A 21,107-nucleotide genomic window follows, 5' to 3' on the forward strand; every position below is an offset into this window, starting at 1 on the left:
CAAGGAAACTGATGCAACATCGTTTTCTTCGCGACCACTGCTCACGAAAAACTCAATCATAGAAGTTGATATTCGGGTTCGATATGATGAGATATAACTTGAGTACACATTGTCGTAGGCCGATAAAACCGCGTGCAATAGCTTCGTCTCGTCGAACTACACGAGTGCAATGCGCAAAGTTTAAGTGGGAACGATTTGTCGTCGAGAAAAAGTCGATTATACATATGCGTTTTTACGACATCGTGGGAATCACTTTTTTTTGGCTGCACCTAGACTAAATCTGGCATCATATTCGGTTTCAGCACGTCGAATAACCAAGGAAACTGATGCAACATCGTTTTCTTCGCGACCACTGCTCACGAAAAACTCAATCATAGAAGTTGATATTCGGGTTCGATATGATGACATATAACATGAGTACACATTGTCGTAGGCCGATAAAACCGCGTGCAATAGCTTCGTCTCGTCGAACTACACGAGTGCAATGCGCAAAGTTTAAGTGGGAACGATTTGGCTTCGAGAAAAAGTCGATTATACATATGCGTTTTTACGATATCGTGGGAATCACTTTTTTTTGGCTGCACCTAGACGAAATCTGGCATCATATTCGGTTTCAGCACGTCGAATAACCAAGGAAACTGATGCAACATCGTTTTCTTCGCGACCACTGCTCACGAAAAACTCAATCATAAAAGTTGATATTCGGGTTCGATATGATGACATATAACATGAGTACACATTGTCGTAGGCCGATAAAACCGCGTGCAATAGCTTCGTCTGGTCGAACTACACGAGTGCAATGCGCAAAGTTTAAGTGGGAACGATTTGTCTTCGAGAAAAAGTAGATTATACATATGCGTTTTTACGACATCGTGGGAATCACTTTTTTTTGGCTGCACCTAGACGAAATCTGGCATCATATTCGGTTTCAGCACGTCGAATAACCAAGGAAACTGATGCAACATCGTTTTCTTCGCGACCACTGCTCACGAAAAACTCAATCATAGAAGTTGATATTCGGGTTCGATATGATGACATATAACATGAGTACACATTGTCGTAGGCCGATAAAACCGCGTGCAATAGCTTCGTCTCGTCGAACTACACGAGTGCAATGCGCAAAGTTTAAGTGGGAACGATTTGTCTTCGAGAAAAAGTCGATTATACATATGCGTTTTTACGACATCGTGGGAATCACTTTTTTTTTGGCTGCACCTAGACTAAATCTGGCATCATATTCGGTTTCAGCACGTCGAATAACCAAGGAAACTGATACAACATCGTTTTCTTCGCGACCACTGCTCACGAAAAACTCAATCATAGAAGTTGATATTCGGGTTCGATATGATGACATATAAAATGAGTACACATTGTCGTAGGCCGATAAAACCGCGTGCAATAGCTTCGTCTCGTCGAACTACACGAGTGCAATGCGCAAAGTTTAAGTGGTAACGATTTGTCTTCGAGAAAAAGTCGATTATACATATGCGTTTTTACGACATCGTGGGAATCACTTTTTTTTTGGCTGCACCTAGACGAAATCTGGCATCATATTCGGTTTCAGCACGTCGAATAACCAAGGAAACTGATGCAACATCGTTTTCTTCGCGACCACTGCTCACGAAAAACTCAATCATAAAAGTTGATATTCGGGTTCGATATGATGACATATAACATGAGTACACATTGTCGTAGGCCGATAAAACCGCGTGCAATAGCTTCGTCTCGTCGAACTACACGAGTGCAATGCGCAAAGTTTAAGTGGGAACGATTTGTCTTCGAGAAAAAGTCGATTATACATATGCGTTTTTACGACATCGTGGGAATCACTTTTTTTTGGCTGCACCTAGACGAAATCTGGCATCATATTCGGTTTCAGCACGTCGAATAACCAAGGAAACTGATGCAACATCGTTTTCTTCGCGACCACTGCTCACGAAAAACTCAATCATAGAAGTTGATATTCGGGTTCGATATGATGACATATAAAATGAGTACACATTGTCGTAGGCCGATCAAACCGCGTGCAATAACTTCGTCTCGTCGAACTACACGAGTGCAATGCGCAAATTCTAAGTGGGAACGATTTGTCGTCGAGAAAAAGTCGATTATACATATGCGTTTTTACGACATCGTGGGAATCACTTTTTTTTGGCTGCACCTAGACGAAATCTGGCATCATATTCGGTTTCAGCACGTCGAATAACCAAGGAAACTGATGCAACATCGTTTTCTTCGCGACCACTGCTCACGAAAAACTCAATCATAGAAGTTGATATTCGGGTTCGATATGATGAGATATAACTTGAGTACACATTGTCGTAGGCCGATAAAACCGCGTGCAATAGCTTCGTCTCGTCGAACTACACGAGTGCAATGCGCAAAGTTTAAGTGGGAACGATTTGTCGTCGAGAAAAAGTCGATTATACATATGCGTTTTTACGACATCGTGGGAATCACTTTTTTTTGGCTGCACCTAGACTAAATCTGTCATCATATTCGGTTTCAGCACGTCGAATAACCAAGGAAACTGATGCAACATCGTTTTCTTCGCGACCACTGCTCACGAAAAACTCAATCATAGAAGTTGATATTCGGGTTCGATATGATGACATATAACATGAGTACACATTGTCGTAGGCCGATAAAACCGCGTGCAATAGCTTCGTCTCGTCGAACTACACGAGTGCAATGCGCAAAGTTTAAGTGGGAACGATTTGTCTTCGAGAAAAAGTCGATTATACATATGCGTTTTTACGACATCGTGGGAATCACTTTTTTTTTGGCTGCACCTAGACTAAATCTGGCATCATATTCGGTTTCAGCACGTCGAATAACCAAGGAAACTGATACAACATCGTTTTCTTCGCGACCACTGCTCACGAAAAACTCAATCATAGAAGTTGATATTCGGGTTCGATATGATGACATATAAAATGAGTACACATTGTCGTAGGCCGATAAAACCGCGTGCAATAGCTTCGTCTCGTCGAACTACACGAGTGCAATGCGCAAAGTTTAAGTGGTAACGATTTGTCTTCGAGAAAAAGTCGATTATACATATGCGTTTTTACGACATCGTGGGAATCACTTTTTTTTTGGCTGCACCTAGACGAAATCTGGCATCATATTCGGTTTCAGCACGTCGAATAACCAAGGAAACTGATGCAACATCGTTTTCTTCGCGACCACTGCTCACGAAAAACTCAATCATAAAAGTTGATATTCGGGTTCGATATGATGACATATAACATGAGTACACATTGTCGTAGGCCGATAAAACCGCGTGCAATAGCTTCGTCTCGTCGAACTACACGAGTGCAATGCGCAAAGTTTAAGTGGGAACGATTTGTCTTCGAGAAAAAGTCGATTATACATATGCGTTTTTACGACATCGTGGGAATCACTTTTTTTTTGCTGCACCTAGACGAAATCTGGCATCATATTCGGTTTCAGCACGTCGAATAACCAAGGAAACTGATGCAACATCGTTTTCTTCGCGACCACTGCTCACGAAAAACTCAATCATAGAAGTTGATATTCGGGTTCGATATGATGACATATAACTTGAGTACACCTTGTCGTAGGCCGATAAAACCGCGTGCAATAGCTTCGTCTCGTCGAACAACACGAGTGCAATGCGCAAAGTTTAAGTGGGAACGATTTGTCTTCGAGAAAAAGTCGATTATACATATGCGTTTTTACGACATCGTGGGAATCACTTTTTTTTTGGCTGCACCTAGACTAAATCTGGCATCATATTCGGTTTCAGCACGTCGAATAACCAAGGAAACTGATGCAACATCGTTTTCTTCGCGACCACTGCTCACGAAAAACTCAATCATAGAAGTTGATATTCGGGTTCGATATGATGACATATAAAATGAGTACACATTGTCGTAGGCCGATAAAACCGCGTGCAATAGCTTCGTCTCGTCGAACTACCCGAGTGCAATGCGCAAAGTTTAAGCGGGAACGATTTGTCGTCGAGAAAAAGTCGATTATACATATGCGTTTTTACGACATCGTGGGAATCACTTTTTTTTGGCTGCACCTAGACTAAATCTGGCATCATATTCGGTTTCAGCACGTCGAATAACCAAGGAAACTGATGCAACATCGTTTTCTTCGCGACCACTGCTCACGAAAAACTCAATCATAGAAGTTGATATTCGGGTTCGATATGATGACATATAACTTGAGTACACCTTGTCGTAGGCCGATAAAACCGCGTGCAATAGCTTCGTCTCGTCGAACAACACGAGTGCAATGCGCAAAGTTTAAGTGGGAACGATTTGTCTTCGAGAAAAAGTCGATTATACATATGCGTTTTTACGACATCGTGGGAATCACTTTTTTTTTGGCTGCACCTAGACTAAATCTGGCATCATATTCGGTTTCAGCACGTCGAATAACCAAGGAAACTGATGCAACATCGTTTTCTTCGCGACCACTGCTCACGAAAAACTCAATCATAGAAGTTGATATTCGGGTTCGATATGATGACATATAAAATGAGTACACATTGTCGTAGGCCGATAAAACCGCGTGCAATAGCTTCGTCTCGTCGAACTACCCGAGTGCAATGCGCAAAGTTTAAGCGGGAACGATTTGTCTTCGAGAAAAAGTCGATTATACATATGCGTTTTTACGACATCGTGGGAATCACTTTTTTTTTGGCTGCACCTAGACTAAATCTGGCATCATATTCGGTTTCAGCACGTCGAATAACCAAGGAAACTGATGCAACATCGTTTTCTTCGCGACCACTGCTCACGAAAAACTCAATCATAGAAGTTGATATTCGGGTTCGATATGATGACATATAAAATGAGTACACATTGTCGTAGGCCGATCAAACCGCGTGCAATAGCTTCGTCTCGTCGAACTACACGAGTGCAATGCGCAAAGTTTAAGTGGGAACGATTTGTCGTCGAGAAAAAGTCGATTATACATATGCGTTTTTACGACATCGTGGGAATCACTTTTTTTTGGCTGCACCTAGACGAAATCTGGCATCATATTCGGTTTCAGCACGTCGAATAACCAAGGAAACTGATGCAACATCGTTTTCTTCGCGACCACTGCTCACGAAAAACTCAATCATAGAAGTTGATATTCGGGTTCGATATGATGAGATATAACTTGAGTACACATTGTCGTAGGCCGATAAAACCGCGTGCAATAGCTTCGTCTCGTCGAACTACACGAGTGCAATGCGCAAAGTTTAAGTGGGAACGATTTGTCGTCGAGAAAAAGTCGATTATACATATGCGTTTTTACGACATCGTGGGAATCACTTTTTTTTGGCTGCACCTAGACTAAATCTGGCATCATATTCGGTTTCAGCACGTCGAATAACCAAGGAAACTGATGCAACATCGTTTTCTTCGCGACCACTGCTCACGAAAAACTCAATCATAGAAGTTGATATTCGGGTTCGATATGATGACATATAACTTGAGTACACCTTGTCGTAGGCCGATAAAACCGCGTGCAATAGCTTCGTCTCGTCGAACAACACGAGTGCAATGCGCAAAGTTTAAGTGGGAACGATTTGTCTTCGAGAAAAAGTCGATTATACATATGCGTTTTTACGACATCGTGGGAATCACTTTTTTTTTGGCTGCACCTAGACTAAATCTGGCATCATATTCGGTTTCAGCACGTCGAATAACCAAGGAAACTGATGCAACATCGTTTTCTTCGCGACCACTGCTCACGAAAAACTCAATCATAGAAGTTGATATTCGGGTTCGATATGATGACATATAAAATGAGTACACATTGTCGTAGGCCGATAAAACCGCGTGCAATAGCTTCGTCTCGTCGAACTACCCGAGTGCAATGCGCAAAGTTTAAGTGGGAACGATTTGTCTTCGAGAAAAAGTCGATTATACATATGCGTTTTTACGACATCGTGGGAATCACTTTTTTTTTGGCTGCACCTAGACTAAATCTGGCATCATATTCGGTTTCAGCACGTCGAATAACCAAGGAAACTGATGCAACATCGTTTTCTTCGCGACCACTGCTCACGAAAAACTCAATCATAGAAGTTGATATTCGGGTTCGATATGATGACATATAAAATGAGTACACATTGTCGTAGGCCGATAAAACCGCGTGCAATAGCTTCGTCTCGTCGAACAACACGAGTGCAATGCACAAAGTTTAAGTGGGAACGATTTGTGTTCGAGAAAAAGTCGATTATACATATGCGTTTTTACGACATCGTGGGAATCACTTTTTTTTGGCTGCACCTAGACGAAATCTGGCATCATATTCGGTTTCAGCACGTCGAATAACCAAGGAAACTGATGCAACATCGTTTTCTTCGCGACCACTGCTCATGAAAAACTCAATCATAGAAGTTGATATTCGGGTTCGATATGATGACATATATCTTGAGTACACATTGTCGTAGGCCGATAAAACCGCGTGCAATAGCTTCGTCTCGTCGAACTACACGAGTGCAATGCGCAAAGTTTAAGTGGGAACGATTTGTCTTCGAGAAAAAGTCGATTATACATATGCGTTTTTACGACATCGTGGGAATCACTTTTTTTGGCTGCACCTAGACGAAATCTGGCATCATATTCGGTTTCAGCACGTCGAATAACCAAGGAAACTGATGCAACATCGTTTTCTTCGCGACCACTGCTCACGAAAAACTCAATCATAGAAGTTGATATTCGGGTTCGATATGATGACATATAACTTGAGTACACCTTGTCGTAGGCCGATAAAACCGCGTGCAATAGCTTCGTCTCGTCGAACAACACGAGTGCAATGCGCAAAGTTTAAGTGGGAACGATTTGTCTTCGAGAAAAAGTCGATTATACATATGCGTTTTTACGACATCGTGGGAATCACTTTTTTTTTGGCTGCACCTAGACTAAATCTGGCATGATATTCGGTTTCAGCACGTCGAATAACCAAGGAAACTGATGCAACATCGTTTTCTTCGCGACCACTGCTCACGAAAAACTCAATCATAGAAGTTGATATTCGGGTTCGATATGATGACATATAAAATGAGTACACATTGTCGTAGGCCGATAAAACCGCGTGCAATAGCTTCGTCTCGTCGAACAACACGAGTGCAATGCGCAAAGTTTAAGTGGGAACGATTTGTTTTCGAGAAAAAGTCGATTATACATATGCGTTTTTACGACATCGTGGGAATCACTTTTTTTTGGCTGCACCTAGACGAAATCTGGCATCATATTCGGTTTCAGCACGTCGAATAACCAAGCAAACTGATGCAACATCGTTTTCTTCGCGACCACTGCTAACGAAAAACTCAATCATAGAAGTTGATATTCGGGTTCGATATGATGACATATAAAATGAGTACACATTGTCGTAGGCCGATAAAACCGCGTGCAATTGCTTCGTCTCGTCGAACTACACGAGTGCAATGCGCAAAGTTTAAGTGGGAACCATTTGTCTTCGAGAAAAAGTCGATTATACATATGCGTTTTTACGACATCGTGGGAATCACTTTTTTTTGGCTGCACCTAGACGAAATCTGGCATCATATTCGGTTTCAGCACGTCGAATAACCAAGGAAACTGATGCAACATCGTTTTCTTCGCGACCACTGCTCACGAAAAACTCAATCATAGAAGTTGATATTCGGGTTCGATATGATGACATATAAAATGAGTACACATTGTCGTAGGCCGATAAAACCGCGTGCAATAGCTTCGTCTCGTCGAACAACACGAGTGCAATGCGCAAAGTTTAAGTGGGAACGATTTGTCTTCGAGAAAAAGTCGATTATACATATGCGTTTTTACGACATCGTGGGAATCACTTTTTTTTGGCTGCACCTCGACGAAATCTGGCATCATATTCGGTTTCAGCACGTCGAATAACCAAGCAAACTGATGCAACATCGTTTTCTTCGCGACCACTGCTCACGAAAAACTCAATCATAGAAGTTGATATTCGGGTTCGATATGATGACATATAACTTGAGTACACCTTGTCGTAGGCCGATAAAACCGCGTGCAATAGCTTCGTCTCGTCGAACAACACGAGTGCAATGCGCAAAGTTTAAGTGGGAACGATTTGTCTTCGAGAAAAAGTCGATTATACATATGCGTTTTTACGACATCGTGGGAATCACTTTTTTTTGGCTGCACCTAGACGAAATCTGGCATCATATTCGGTTTCAGCACGTCGAATAACCAAGGAAACTGATGCAACATCGTTTTCTTCGCGACCACTGCTCACGAAAAACTCAATCATAGAAGTTGATATTCGGGTTCGATATGATGAGATATAACTTGAGTACACATTGGCGTAGGCCGATAAAACCGCGTGCAATAGCTTCGTCTCGTCGAACTACACGAGTGCAATGCGCAAAGTTTAAGTGGGAACGATTTGTCGTCGAGAAAAAGTCGATTATACATATGCGTTTTTACGACATCGTGGGAATCACTTTTTTTTGGCTGCACCTAGACTAAATCTGGCATCATATTCGGTTTCAGCACGTCGAATAACCAAGGAAACTGATGCAACATCGTTTTCTTCGCGACCACTGCTCACGAAAAACTCAATCATAGAAGTTGATATTCGGGTTCGATATGATGACATATAACTTGAGTACACCTTGTCGTAGGCCGATAAAACCGCGTGCAATAGCTTCGTCTCGTCGAACAACACGAGTGCAATGCGCAAAGTTTAAGTGGGAACGATTTGTCTTCGAGAAAAAGTCGATTATACATATGCGTTTTTACGACATCGTGGGAATCACTTTTTTTTTGGCTGCACCTAGACTAAATCTGGCATCATATTCGGTTTCAGCACGTCGAATAACCAAGGAAACTGATGCAACATCGTTTTCTTCGCGACCACTGCTCACGAAAAACTCAATCATAGAAGTTGATATTCGGGTTCGATATGATGACATATAAAATGAGTACACATTGTCGTAGGCCGATAAAACCGCGTGCAATAGCTTCGTCTCGTCGAACTACCCGAGTGCAATGCGCAAAGTTTAAGCGGGAACGATTTGTCTTCGAGAAAAAGTCGATTATACATATGCGTTTTTACGACATCGTGGGAATCACTTTTTTTTTGGCTGCACCTAGACTAAATCTGGCATCATATTCGGTTTCAGCACGTCGAATAACCAAGGAAACTGATGCAACATCGTTTTCTTCGCGACCACTGCTCACGAAAAACTCAATCATAGAAGTTGATATTCGGGTTCGATATGATGACATATAAAATGAGTACACATTGTCGTAGGCCGATCAAACCGCGTGCAATAGCTTCGTCTCGTCGAACAACACGAGTGCAATGCGCAAAGTTTAAGTGGGAACGATTTGTCTTCGAGAAAAAGTCGATTATACATATGCGTTTTTACGACATCGTGGGAATCACTTTTTTTTTGGCTGCACCTAGACTAAATCTGGCATCATATTCGGTTTCAGCACGTCGAATAACCAAGGAAACTGATGCAACATCGTTTTCTTCGCGACCACTGCTCACGAAAAACTCAATCATAGAAGTTGATATTCGGGTTCGATATGATGACATATAAAATGAGTACACATTGTCGTAGGCCGATAAAACCGCGTGCAATAGCTTCGTCTCGTCGAACTACCCGAGTGCAATGCGCAAAGTTTAAGCGGGAACGATTTGTCTTCGAGAAAAAGTCGATTATACATATGCGTTTTTACGACATCGTGGGAATCACTTTTTTTTTGGCTGCACCTAGACTAAATCTGGCATCATATTCGGTTTCAGCACGTCGAATAACCAAGGAAACTGATGCAACATCGTTTTCTTCGCGACCACTGCTCACGAAAAACTCAATCATAGAAGTTGATATTCGGGTTCGATATGATGACATATAAAATGAGTACACATTGTCGTAGGCCGATCAAACCGCGTGCAATAGCTTCGTCTCGTCGAACTACACGAGTGCAATGCGCAAAGTTTAAGTGGGAACGATTTGTCGTCGAGAAAAAGTCGATTATACATATGCGTTTTTACGACATCGTGGGAATCACTTTTTTTTGGCTGCACCTAGACGAAATCTGGCATCATATTCGGTTTCAGCACGTCGAATAACCAAGGAAACTGATGCAACATCGTTTTCTTCGCGACCACTGCTCACGAAAAACTCAATCATAGAAGTTGATATTCGGGTTCGATATGATGAGATATAACTTGAGTACACATTGTCGTAGGCCGATAAAACCGCGTGCAATAGCTTCGTCTCGTCGAACTACACGAGTGCAATGCGCAAAGTTTAAGTGGGAACGATTTGTCGTCGAGAAAAAGTCGATTATACATATGCGTTTTTACGACATCGTGGGAATCACTTTTTTTTGGCTGCACCTAGACTAAATCTGGCATCATATTCGGTTTCAGCACGTCGAATAACCAAGGAAACTGATGCAACATCGTTTTCTTCGCGACCACTGCTCACGAAAAACTCAATCATAGAAGTTGATATTCGGGTTCGATATGATGACATATAAAATGAGTACACATTGTCGTAGGCCGATCAAACCGCGTGCAATAGCTTCGTCTCGTCGAACTACACGAGTGCAATGCGCAAAGTTTAAGTGGGAACGATTTGTCGTCGAGAAAAAGTCGATTATACATATGCGTTTTTACGACATCGTGGGAATCACTTTTTTTTGGCTGCACCTAGACGAAATCTGGCATCATATTCGGTTTCAGCACGTCGAATAACCAAGGAAACTGATGCAACATCGTTTTCTTCGCGACCACTGCTCACGAAAAACTCAATCATAGAAGTTGATATTCGGGTTCGATATGATGAGATATAACTTGAGTACACATTGTCGTAGGCCGATAAAACCGCGTGCAATAGCTTCGTCTCGTCGAACTACACGAGTGCAATGCGCAAAGTTTAAGTGGGAACGATTTGTCGTCGAGAAAAAGTCGATTATACATATGCGTTTTTACGACATCGTGGGAATCACTTTTTTTTGGCTGCACCTAGACTAAATCTGGCATCATATTCGGTTTCAGCACGTCGAATAACCAAGGAAACTGATGCAACATCGTTTTCTTCGCGACCACTGCTCACGAAAAACTCAATCATAGAAGTTGATATTCGGGTTCGATATGATGACATATAACTTGAGTACACCTTGTCGTAGGCCGATAAAACCGCGTGCAATAGCTTCGTCTCGTCGAACAACACGAGTGCAATGCGCAAAGTTTAAGTGGGAACGATTTGTCTTCGAGAAAAAGTCGATTATACATATGCGTTTTTACGACATCGTGGGAATCACTTTTTTTTTGGCTGCACCTAGACTAAATCTGGCATCATATTCGGTTTCAGCACGTCGAATAACCAAGGAAACTGATGCAACATCGTTTTCTTCGCGACCACTGCTCACGAAAAACTCAATCATAGAAGTTGATATTCGGGTTCGATATGATGACATATAAAATGAGTACACATTGTCGTAGGCCGATAAAACCGCGTGCAATAGCTTCGTCTCGTCGAACTACCCGAGTGCAATGCGCAAAGTTTAAGTGGGAACGATTTGTCTTCGAGAAAAAGTCGATTATACATATGCGTTTTTACGACATCGTGGGAATCACTTTTTTTTTGGCTGCACCTAGACTAAATCTGGCATCATATTCGGTTTCAGCACGTCGAATAACCAAGGAAACTGATGCAACATCGTTTTCTTCGCGACCACTGCTCACGAAAAACTCAATCATAGAAGTTGATATTCGGGTTCGATATGATGACATATAAAATGAGTACACATTGTCGTAGGCCGATAAAACCGCGTGCAATAGCTTCGTCTCGTCGAACAACACGAGTGCAATGCACAAAGTTTAAGTGGGAACGATTTGTCTTCGAGAAAAAGTCGATTATACATATGCGTTTTTACGACATCGTGGGAATCACTTTTTTTTGGCTGCACCTAGACGAAATCTGGCATCATATTCGGTTTCAGCACGTCGAATAACCAAGGAAACTGATGCAACATCGTTTTCTTCGCGACCACTGCTCATGAAAAACTCAATCATAGAAGTTGATATTCGGGTTCGATATGATGACATATAACTTGAGTACACATTGTCGTAGGCCGATAAAACCGCGTGCAATAGCTTCGTCTCGTCGAACTACACGAGTGCAATGCGCAAAGTTTAAGTGGGAACGATTTGTCTTCGAGAAAAAGTCGATTATACATATGCGTTTTTACGACATCGTGGGAATCACTTTTTTTGGCTGCACCTAGACGAAATCTGGCATCATATTCGGTTTCAGCACGTCGAATAACCAAGGAAACTGATGCAACATCGTTTTCTTCGCGACCACTGCTCACGAAAAACTCAATCATAGAAGTTGATATTCGGGTTCGATATGATGACATATAACTTGAGTACACCTTGTCGTAGGCCGATAAAACCGCGTGCAATAGCTTCGTCTCGTCGAACAACACGAGTGCAATGCGCAAAGTTTAAGTGGGAACGATTTGTCTTCGAGAAAAAGTCGATTATACATATGCGTTTTTACGACATCGTGGGAATCACTTTTTTTTGGCTGCACCTAGACTAAATCTGGCATCATATTCGGTTTCAGCACGTCGAATAACCAAGGAAACTGATGCAACATCGTTTTCTTCGCGACCACTGCTCACGAAAAACTCAATCATAGAAGTTGATATTCGGGTTCGATATGATGACATATAAAATGAGTACACATTGTCGTAGGCCGATCAAACCGCGTGCAATAGCTTCGTCTCGTCGAACTACACGAGTGCAATGCGCAAAGTTTAAGTGGGAACGATTTGTCGTCGAGAAAAAGTCGATTATACATATGCGTTTTTACGACATCGTGGGAATCACTTTTTTTTGGCTGCACCTAGACGAAATCTGGCATCATATTCGGTTTCAGCACGTCGAATAACCAAGGAAACTGATGCAACATCGTTTTCTTCGCGACCACTGCTCACGAAAAACTCAATCATAGAAGTTGATATTCGGGTTCGATATGATGAGATATAACTTGAGTACACATTGTCGTAGGCCGATAAAACCGCGTGCAATAGCTTCGTCTCGTCGAACTACACGAGTGCAATGCGCAAAGTTTAAGTGGGAACGATTTGTCGTCGAGAAAAAGTCGATTATACATATGCGTTTTTACGACATCGTGGGAATCACTTTTTTTTGGCTGCACCTAGACGAAATCTGGCATCATATTCGGTTTCAGCACGTCGAATAACCAAGCAAACTGATGCAACATCGTTTTCTTCGCGACCACTGCTAACGAAAAACTCAATCATAGAAGTTGATATTCGGGTTCGATATGATGACATATAAAATGAGTACACATTGTCGTAGGCCGATAAAACCGCGTGCAATAGCTTCGTCTCGTCGAACTACACGAGTGCAATGCGCAAAGTTTAAGTGGGAACCATTTGTCTTCGAGAAAAAGTCGATTATACATATGCGTTTTTACGACATCGTGGGAATCACTTTTTTTTGGCTGCACCTAGACGAAATCTGGCATCATATTCGGTTTCAGCACGTCGAATAACCAAGGAAACTGATGCAACATCGTTTTCTTCGCGACCACTGCTCACGAAAAACTCAATCATAGAAGTTGATATTCGGGTTCGATATGATGACATATAAAATGAGTACACATTGTCGTAGGCCGATAAAACCGCGTGCAATAGCTTCGTCTCGTCGAACAACACGAGTGCAATGCGCAAAGTTTAAGTGGGAACGATTTGTCTTCGAGAAAAAGTCGATTATACATATGCGTTTTTACGACATCGTGGGAATCACTTTTTTTTTGGCTGCACCTAGACTAAATCTGGCATCATATTCGGTTTCAGCACGTCGAATAACCAAGGAAACTGATGCAACATCGTTTTCTTCGCGACCACTGCTCACGAAAAACTCAATCATAGAAGTTGATATTCGGGTTCGATATGATGACATATAAAATGAGTACACATTGTCGTAGGCCGATAAAACCGCGTGCAATAGCTTCGTCTCGTCGAACTACCCGAGTGCAATGCGCAAAGTTTAAGCGGGAACGATTTGTCTTCGAGAAAAAGTCGATTATACATATGCGTTTTTACGACATCGTGGGAATCACTTTTTTTTTGGCTGCACCTAGACTAAATCTGGCATCATATTCGGTTTCAGCACGTCGAATAACCAAGGAAACTGATGCAACATCGTTTTCTTCGCGACCACTGCTCACGAAAAACTCAATCATAGAAGTTGATATTCGGGTTCGATATGATGACATATAAAATGAGTACACATTGTCGTAGGCCGATCAAACCGCGTGCAATAGCTTCGTCTCGTCGAACTACACGAGTGCAATGCGCAAAGTTTAAGTGGGAACGATTTGTCGTCGAGAAAAAGTCGATTATACATATGCGTTTTTACGACATCGTGGGAATCACTTTTTTTTGGCTGCACCTAGACGAAATCTGGCATCATATTCGGTTTCAGCACGTCGAATAACCAAGGAAACTGATGCAACATCGTTTTCTTCGCGACCACTGCTCACGAAAAACTCAATCATAGAAGTTGATATTCGGGTTCGATATGATGAGATATAACTTGAGTACACATTGTCGTAGGCCGATAAAACCGCGTGCAATAGCTTCGTCTCGTCGAACTACACGAGTGCAATGCGCAAAGTTTAAGTGGGAACGATTTGTCGTCGAGAAAAAGTCGATTATACATATGCGTTTTTACGACATCGTGGGAATCACTTTTTTTTGGCTGCACCTAGACTAAATCTGGCATCATATTCGGTTTCAGCACGTCGAATAACCAAGGAAACTGATGCAACATCGTTTTCTTCGCGACCACTGCTCACGAAAAACTCAATCATAGAAGTTGATATTCGGGTTCGATATGATGACATATAAAATGAGTACACATTGTCGTAGGCCGATCAAACCGCGTGCAATAGCTTCGTCTCGTCGAACTACACGAGTGCAATGCGCAAAGTTTAAGTGGGAACGATTTGTCGTCGAGAAAAAGTCGATTATACATATGCGTTTTTACGACATCGTGGGAATCACTTTTTTTTGGCTGCACCTAGACGAAATCTGGCATCATATTCGGTTTCAGCACGTCGAATAACCAAGGAAACTGATGCAACATCGTTTTCTTCGCGACCACTGCTCACGAAAAACTCAATCATAGAAGTTGATATTCGGGTTCGATATGATGAGATATAACTTGAGTACACATTGTCGTAGGCCGATAAAACCGCGTGCAATAGCTTCGTCTCGTCGAACTACACGAGTGCAATGCGCAAAGTTTAAGTGGGAACGATTTGTCGTCGAGAAAAAGTCGATTATACATATGCGTTTTTACGACATCGTGGGAATCACTTTTTTTTGGCTGCACCTAGACTAAATCTGGCATCATATTCGGTTTCAGCACGTCGAATAACCAAGGAAACTGATGCAACATCGTTTTCTTCGCGACCACTGCTCACGAAAAACTCAATCATAGAAGTTGATATTCGGGTTCGATATGATGACATATAACTTGAGTACACCTTGTCGTAGGCCGATAAAACCGCGTGCAATAGCTTCGTCTCGTCGAACAACACGAGTGCAATGCGCAAAGTTTAAGTGGGAACGATTTGTCTTCGAGAAAAAGTCGATTATACATATGCGTTTTTACGACATCGTGGGAATCACTTTTTTTTTGGCTGCACCTAGACTAAATCTGGCATCATATTCGGTTTCAGCACGTCGAATAACCAAGGAAACTGATGCAACATCGTTTTCTTCGCGACCACTGCTCACGAAAAACTCAATCATAGAAGTTGATATTCGGGTTCGATATGATGACATATAAAATGAGTACACATTGTCGTAGGCCGATAAAACCGCGTGCAATAGCTTCGTCTCGTCGAACTACCCGAGTGCAATGCGCAAAGTTTAAGTGGGAACGATTTGTCTTCGAGAAAAAGTCGATTATAAATATGCGTTTTTACGACATCGTGGGAATCACTTTTTTTTTGGCTGCACCTAGACTAAATCTGGCATCATATTCGGTTTCAGCACGTCGAATAACCAAGGAAACTGATGCAACATCGTTTTCTTCGCGACCACTGCTCACGAAAAACTCAATCATAGAAGTTGATATTCGGGTTCGATATGATGACATATAAAATGAGTACACATTGTCGTAGGCCGATAAAACCGCGTGCAATAGCTTCGTCTCGTCGAACAACACGAGTGCAATGCACAAAGTTTAAGTGGGAACGATTTGTCTTCGAGAAAAAGTCGATTATACATATGCGTTTTTACGACATCGTGGGAATCACTTTTTTTTGGCTGCACCTAGACGAAATCTGGCATCATATTCGGTTTCAGCACGTCGAATAACCAAGGAAACTGATGCAACATCGTTTTCTTCGCGACCACTGCTCATGAAAAACTCAATCATAGAAGTTGATATTCGGGTTCGATATGATGACATATAACTTGAGTACACATTGTCGTAGGCCGATAAAACCGCGTGCAATAGCTTCGTCTCGTCGAACTACACGAGTGCAATGCGCAAAGTTTAAGTGGGAACGATTTGTCTTCGAGAAAAAGTCGATTATACATATGCGTTTTTACGACATCGTGGGAATCACTTTTTTTGGCTGCACCTAGACGAAATCTGGCATCATATTCGGTTTCAGCACGTCGAATAACCAAGGAAACTGATGCAACATCGTTTTCTTCGCGACCACTGCTCACGAAAAACTCAATCATAGAAGTTGATATTCGGGTTCGATATGATGACATATAACTTGAGTACACCTTGTCGTAGGCCGATAAAACCGCGTGCAATAGCTTCGTCTCGTCGAACAACACGAGTGCAATGCGCAAAGTTTAAGTGGGAACGATTTGTCTTCGAGAAAAAGTCGATTATACATATGCGTTTTTACGACATCGTGGGAATCACTTTTTTTTGGCTGCACCTAGACTAAATCTGGCATCATATTCGGTTTCAGCACGTCGAATAACCAAGGAAACTGATGCAACATCGTTTTCTTCGCGACCACTGCTCACGAAAAACTCAATCATAGAAGTTGATATTCGGGTTCGATATGATGACATATAAAATGAGTACACATTGTCGTAGGCCGATCAAACCGCGTGCAATAGCTTCGTCTCGTCGAACTACACGAGTGCAATGCGCAAAGTTTAAGTGGGAACGATTTGTCGTCGAGAAAAAGTCGATTATACATATGCGTTTTTACGACATCGTGGGAATCACTTTTTTTTGGCTGCACCTAGACGAAATCTGGCATCATATTCGGTTTCAGCACGTCGAATAACCAAGGAAACTGATGCAACATCGTTTTCTTCGCGACCACTGCTCACGAAAAACTCAATCATAGAAGTTGATATTCGGGTTCGATATGATGAGATATAACTTGAGTACACATTGTCGTAGGCCGATAAAACCGCGTGCAATAGCTTCGTCTCGTCGAACTACACGAGTGCAATGCGCAAAGTTTAAGTGGGAACGATTTGTCGTCGAGAAAAAGTCGATTATACATATGCGTTTTTACGACATCGTGGGAATCACTTTTTTTTGGCTGCACCTAGACGAAATCTGGCATCATATTCGGTTTCAGCACGTCGAATAACCAAGCAAACTGATGCAACATCGTTTTCTTCGCGACCACTGCTAACGAAAAACTCAATCATAGAAGTTGATATTCGGGTTCGATATGATGACATATAAAATGAGTACACATTGTCGTAGGCCGATAAAACCGCGTGCAATAGCTTCGTCTCGTCGAACTACACGAGTGCAATGCGCAAAGTTTAAGTGGGAACCATTTGTCTTCGAGAAAAAGTCGATTATACATATGCGTTTTTACGACATCGTGGGAATCACTTTTTTTTGGCTGCACCTAGACGAAATCTGGCATCATATTCGGTTTCAGCACGTCGAATAACCAAGGAAACTGATGCAACATCGTTTTCTTCGCGACCACTGCTCACGAAAAACTCAATCATAGAAGTTGATATTCGGGTTCGATATGATGACATATAAAATGAGTACACATTGTCGTAGGCCGATAAAACCGCGTGCAATAGCTTCGTCTCGTCGAACAACACGAGTGCAATGCGCAAAGTTTAAGTGGGAACGATTTGTCTTCGAGAAAAAGTCGATTATACATATGCGTTTTTACGACATCGTGGGAATCACTTTTTTTTGGCTGCACCTCGACGAAATCTGGCATCATATTCGGTTTCAGCACGTCGAATAACCAAGCAAACTGATGCAACATCGTTTTCTTCGCGACCACTGCTCACGAAAAACTCAATCATAGAAGTTGATATTCGGGTTCGATATGATGACATATAACTTGAGTACACCTTGTCGTAGGCCGATAAAACCGGGTGCAATAGCTTCGTCTCGTCGAACAACACGAGTGCAATGCGCAAAGTTTAAGTGGGAACGATTTGTCTTCGAGAAAAAGTCGATTATACATATGCGTTATTACGACATCGTGGGAATCACTTTTTTTTGGCTGCACCTAGACGAAATCTGGCATCATATTCGGTTTCAGCACGTCGAATAACCAAGGAAACTGATGCAACATCGTTTTCTTCGCGACCACTGCTCACGAAAAACTCAATCATAGAAGTTGATATTCGGGTTCGATATGATGAGATATAACTTGAGTACACATTGGCGTAGGCCGATAAAACCGCGTGCAATAGCTTCGTCTCGTCGAACTACACGAGTGCAATGCGCAAAGTTTAAGTGGGAACGATTTGTCGTCGAGAAAAAGTCGATTATACATATGCGTTTTTACGACATCGTGGGAATCACTTTTTTTTGGCTGCACCTAGACTAAATCTGGCATCATATTCGGTTTCAGCACGTCGAATAACCAAGGAAACTGATGCAACATCGTTTTCTTCGCGACCACTGCTCACGAAAAACTCAATCATAGAAGTTGATATTCGGGTTCGATATGATGACATATAACTTGAGTACACCTTGTCGTAGGCCGATAAAACCGCGTGCAATAGCTTCGTCTCGTCGAACAACACGAGTGCAATGCGCAAAGTTTAAGTGGGAACGATTTGTCTTCGAGAAAAAGTCGATTATACATATGCGTTTTTACGACATCGTGGGAATCACTTTTTTTTTGGCTGCACCTAGACTAAATCTGGCATCATATTCGGTTTCAGCACGTCGAATAACCAAGGAAACTGATGCAACATCGTTTTCTTCGCGACCACTGCTCACGAAAAACTCAATCATAGAAGTTGATATTCGGGTTCGATATGATGACATATAAAATGAGTACACATTGTCGTAGGCCGATAAAACCGCGTGCAATAGCTTCGTCTCGTCGAACTACCCGAGTGCAATGCGCAAAGTTTAAGCGGGAACGATTTGTCTTCGAGAAAAAGTCGATTATACATATGCGTTTTTACGACATCGTGGGAATCACTTTTTTTTTGGCTGCACCTAGACTAAATCTGGCATCATATTCGGTTTCAGCACGTCGAATAACCAAGGAAACTGATGCAACATCGTTTTCTTCGCGACCACTGCTCACGAAAAACTCAATCATAGAAGTTGATATTCGGGTTCGATATGATGACATATAAAATGAGTACACATTGTCGTAGGCCGATCAAACCGCGTGCAATAGCTTCGTCTCGTCGAACTACACGAGTGCAATGCGCAAAGTTTAAGTGGGAACGATTTGTCGTCGAGAAAAAGTCGATTATACATATGCGTTTTTACGACATCGTGGGAATCACTTTTTTTTGGCTGCACCTAGACGAAATCTGGCATCATATTCGGTTTCAGCACGTCGAATAACCAAGGAAACTGATGCAACATCGTTTTCTTCGCGACCACTGCTCACGAAAAACTCAATCATAGAAGTTGATATTCGGGTTCGATATGATGAGATATAACTTGAGTACACATTGTCGTAGGCCGATAAAACCGCGTGCAATAGCTTCGTCTCGTCGAACTACACGAGTGCAATGCGCAAAGTTTAAGTGGGAACGATTTGTCGTCGAGAAAAAGTCGATTATACATATGCGTTTTTACGACATCGTGGGAATCACTTTTTTTTGGCTGCACCTAGACTAAATCTGGCATCATATTCGGTTTCAGCACGTCGAATAACCAAGGAAACTGATGCAACATCGTTTTCTTCGCGACCACTGCTCACGAAAAACTCAATCATAGAAGTTGATATTCGGGTTCGATATGATGACATATAACTTGAGTACACCTTGTCGTAGGCCGATAAAACCGCGTGCAATAGCTTCGTCTCGTCGAACAACACGAGTGCAATGCGCAAAGTTTAAGTGGGAACGATTTGTCTTCGAGAAAAAGTCGATTATACATATGCGTTTTTACGACATCGTGGGAATCACTTTTTTTTTGGCTGCACCTAGACTAAATCTGGCATCATATTCGGTTTCAGCACGTCGAATAACCAAGGAAACTGATGCAACATCGTTTTCTTCGCGACCACTGCTCACGAAAAACTCAATCATAGAAGTTGATATTCGGGTTCGATATGATGACATATAAAATGAGTACACATTGTCGTAGGCCGATAAAACCGCGTGCAATAGCTTCGTCTCGTCGAACAACACGAGTGCAATGCGCAAAGTTTAAGTGGGAACGATTTGTCTTCGAGAAAAAGTCGATTATACATATGCGTTTTTACGACATCGTGGGAATCACTTTTTTTTGGCTGCACCTAGACGAAATCTGGCATCATATTAGGTTTCAGCACGTCGAATAACCAAGGAAACTGATGCAACATCGTTTTCTTCGCGACCACTGCTCATGAAAAACTCAATCATAGAAGTTGATATTCGGGTTCGATATGATGACATATAACTTGAGTACACATTGTCGTAGGCCGATAAAACCGCGTGCAATAGCTTCGTCTCGTCGAACTACACGAGTGCAATGCGCAAAGTTTAAGTGGGAACGATTTGTCTTCGAGAAAAAGTCGATTATACATATGCGTTTTTACGACATCGTGGGAATCACTTTTTTTGGCTGCACCTAGACGAAATCTGGCATCATATTCGGTT

This window comes from Diachasmimorpha longicaudata, unplaced genomic scaffold (genome assembly GCF_034640455.1).
Source record: "Diachasmimorpha longicaudata isolate KC_UGA_2023 unplaced genomic scaffold, iyDiaLong2 ctg00000061.1, whole genome shotgun sequence".
Classification (NCBI taxonomy): domain Eukaryota; kingdom Metazoa; phylum Arthropoda; class Insecta; order Hymenoptera; family Braconidae; genus Diachasmimorpha; species Diachasmimorpha longicaudata.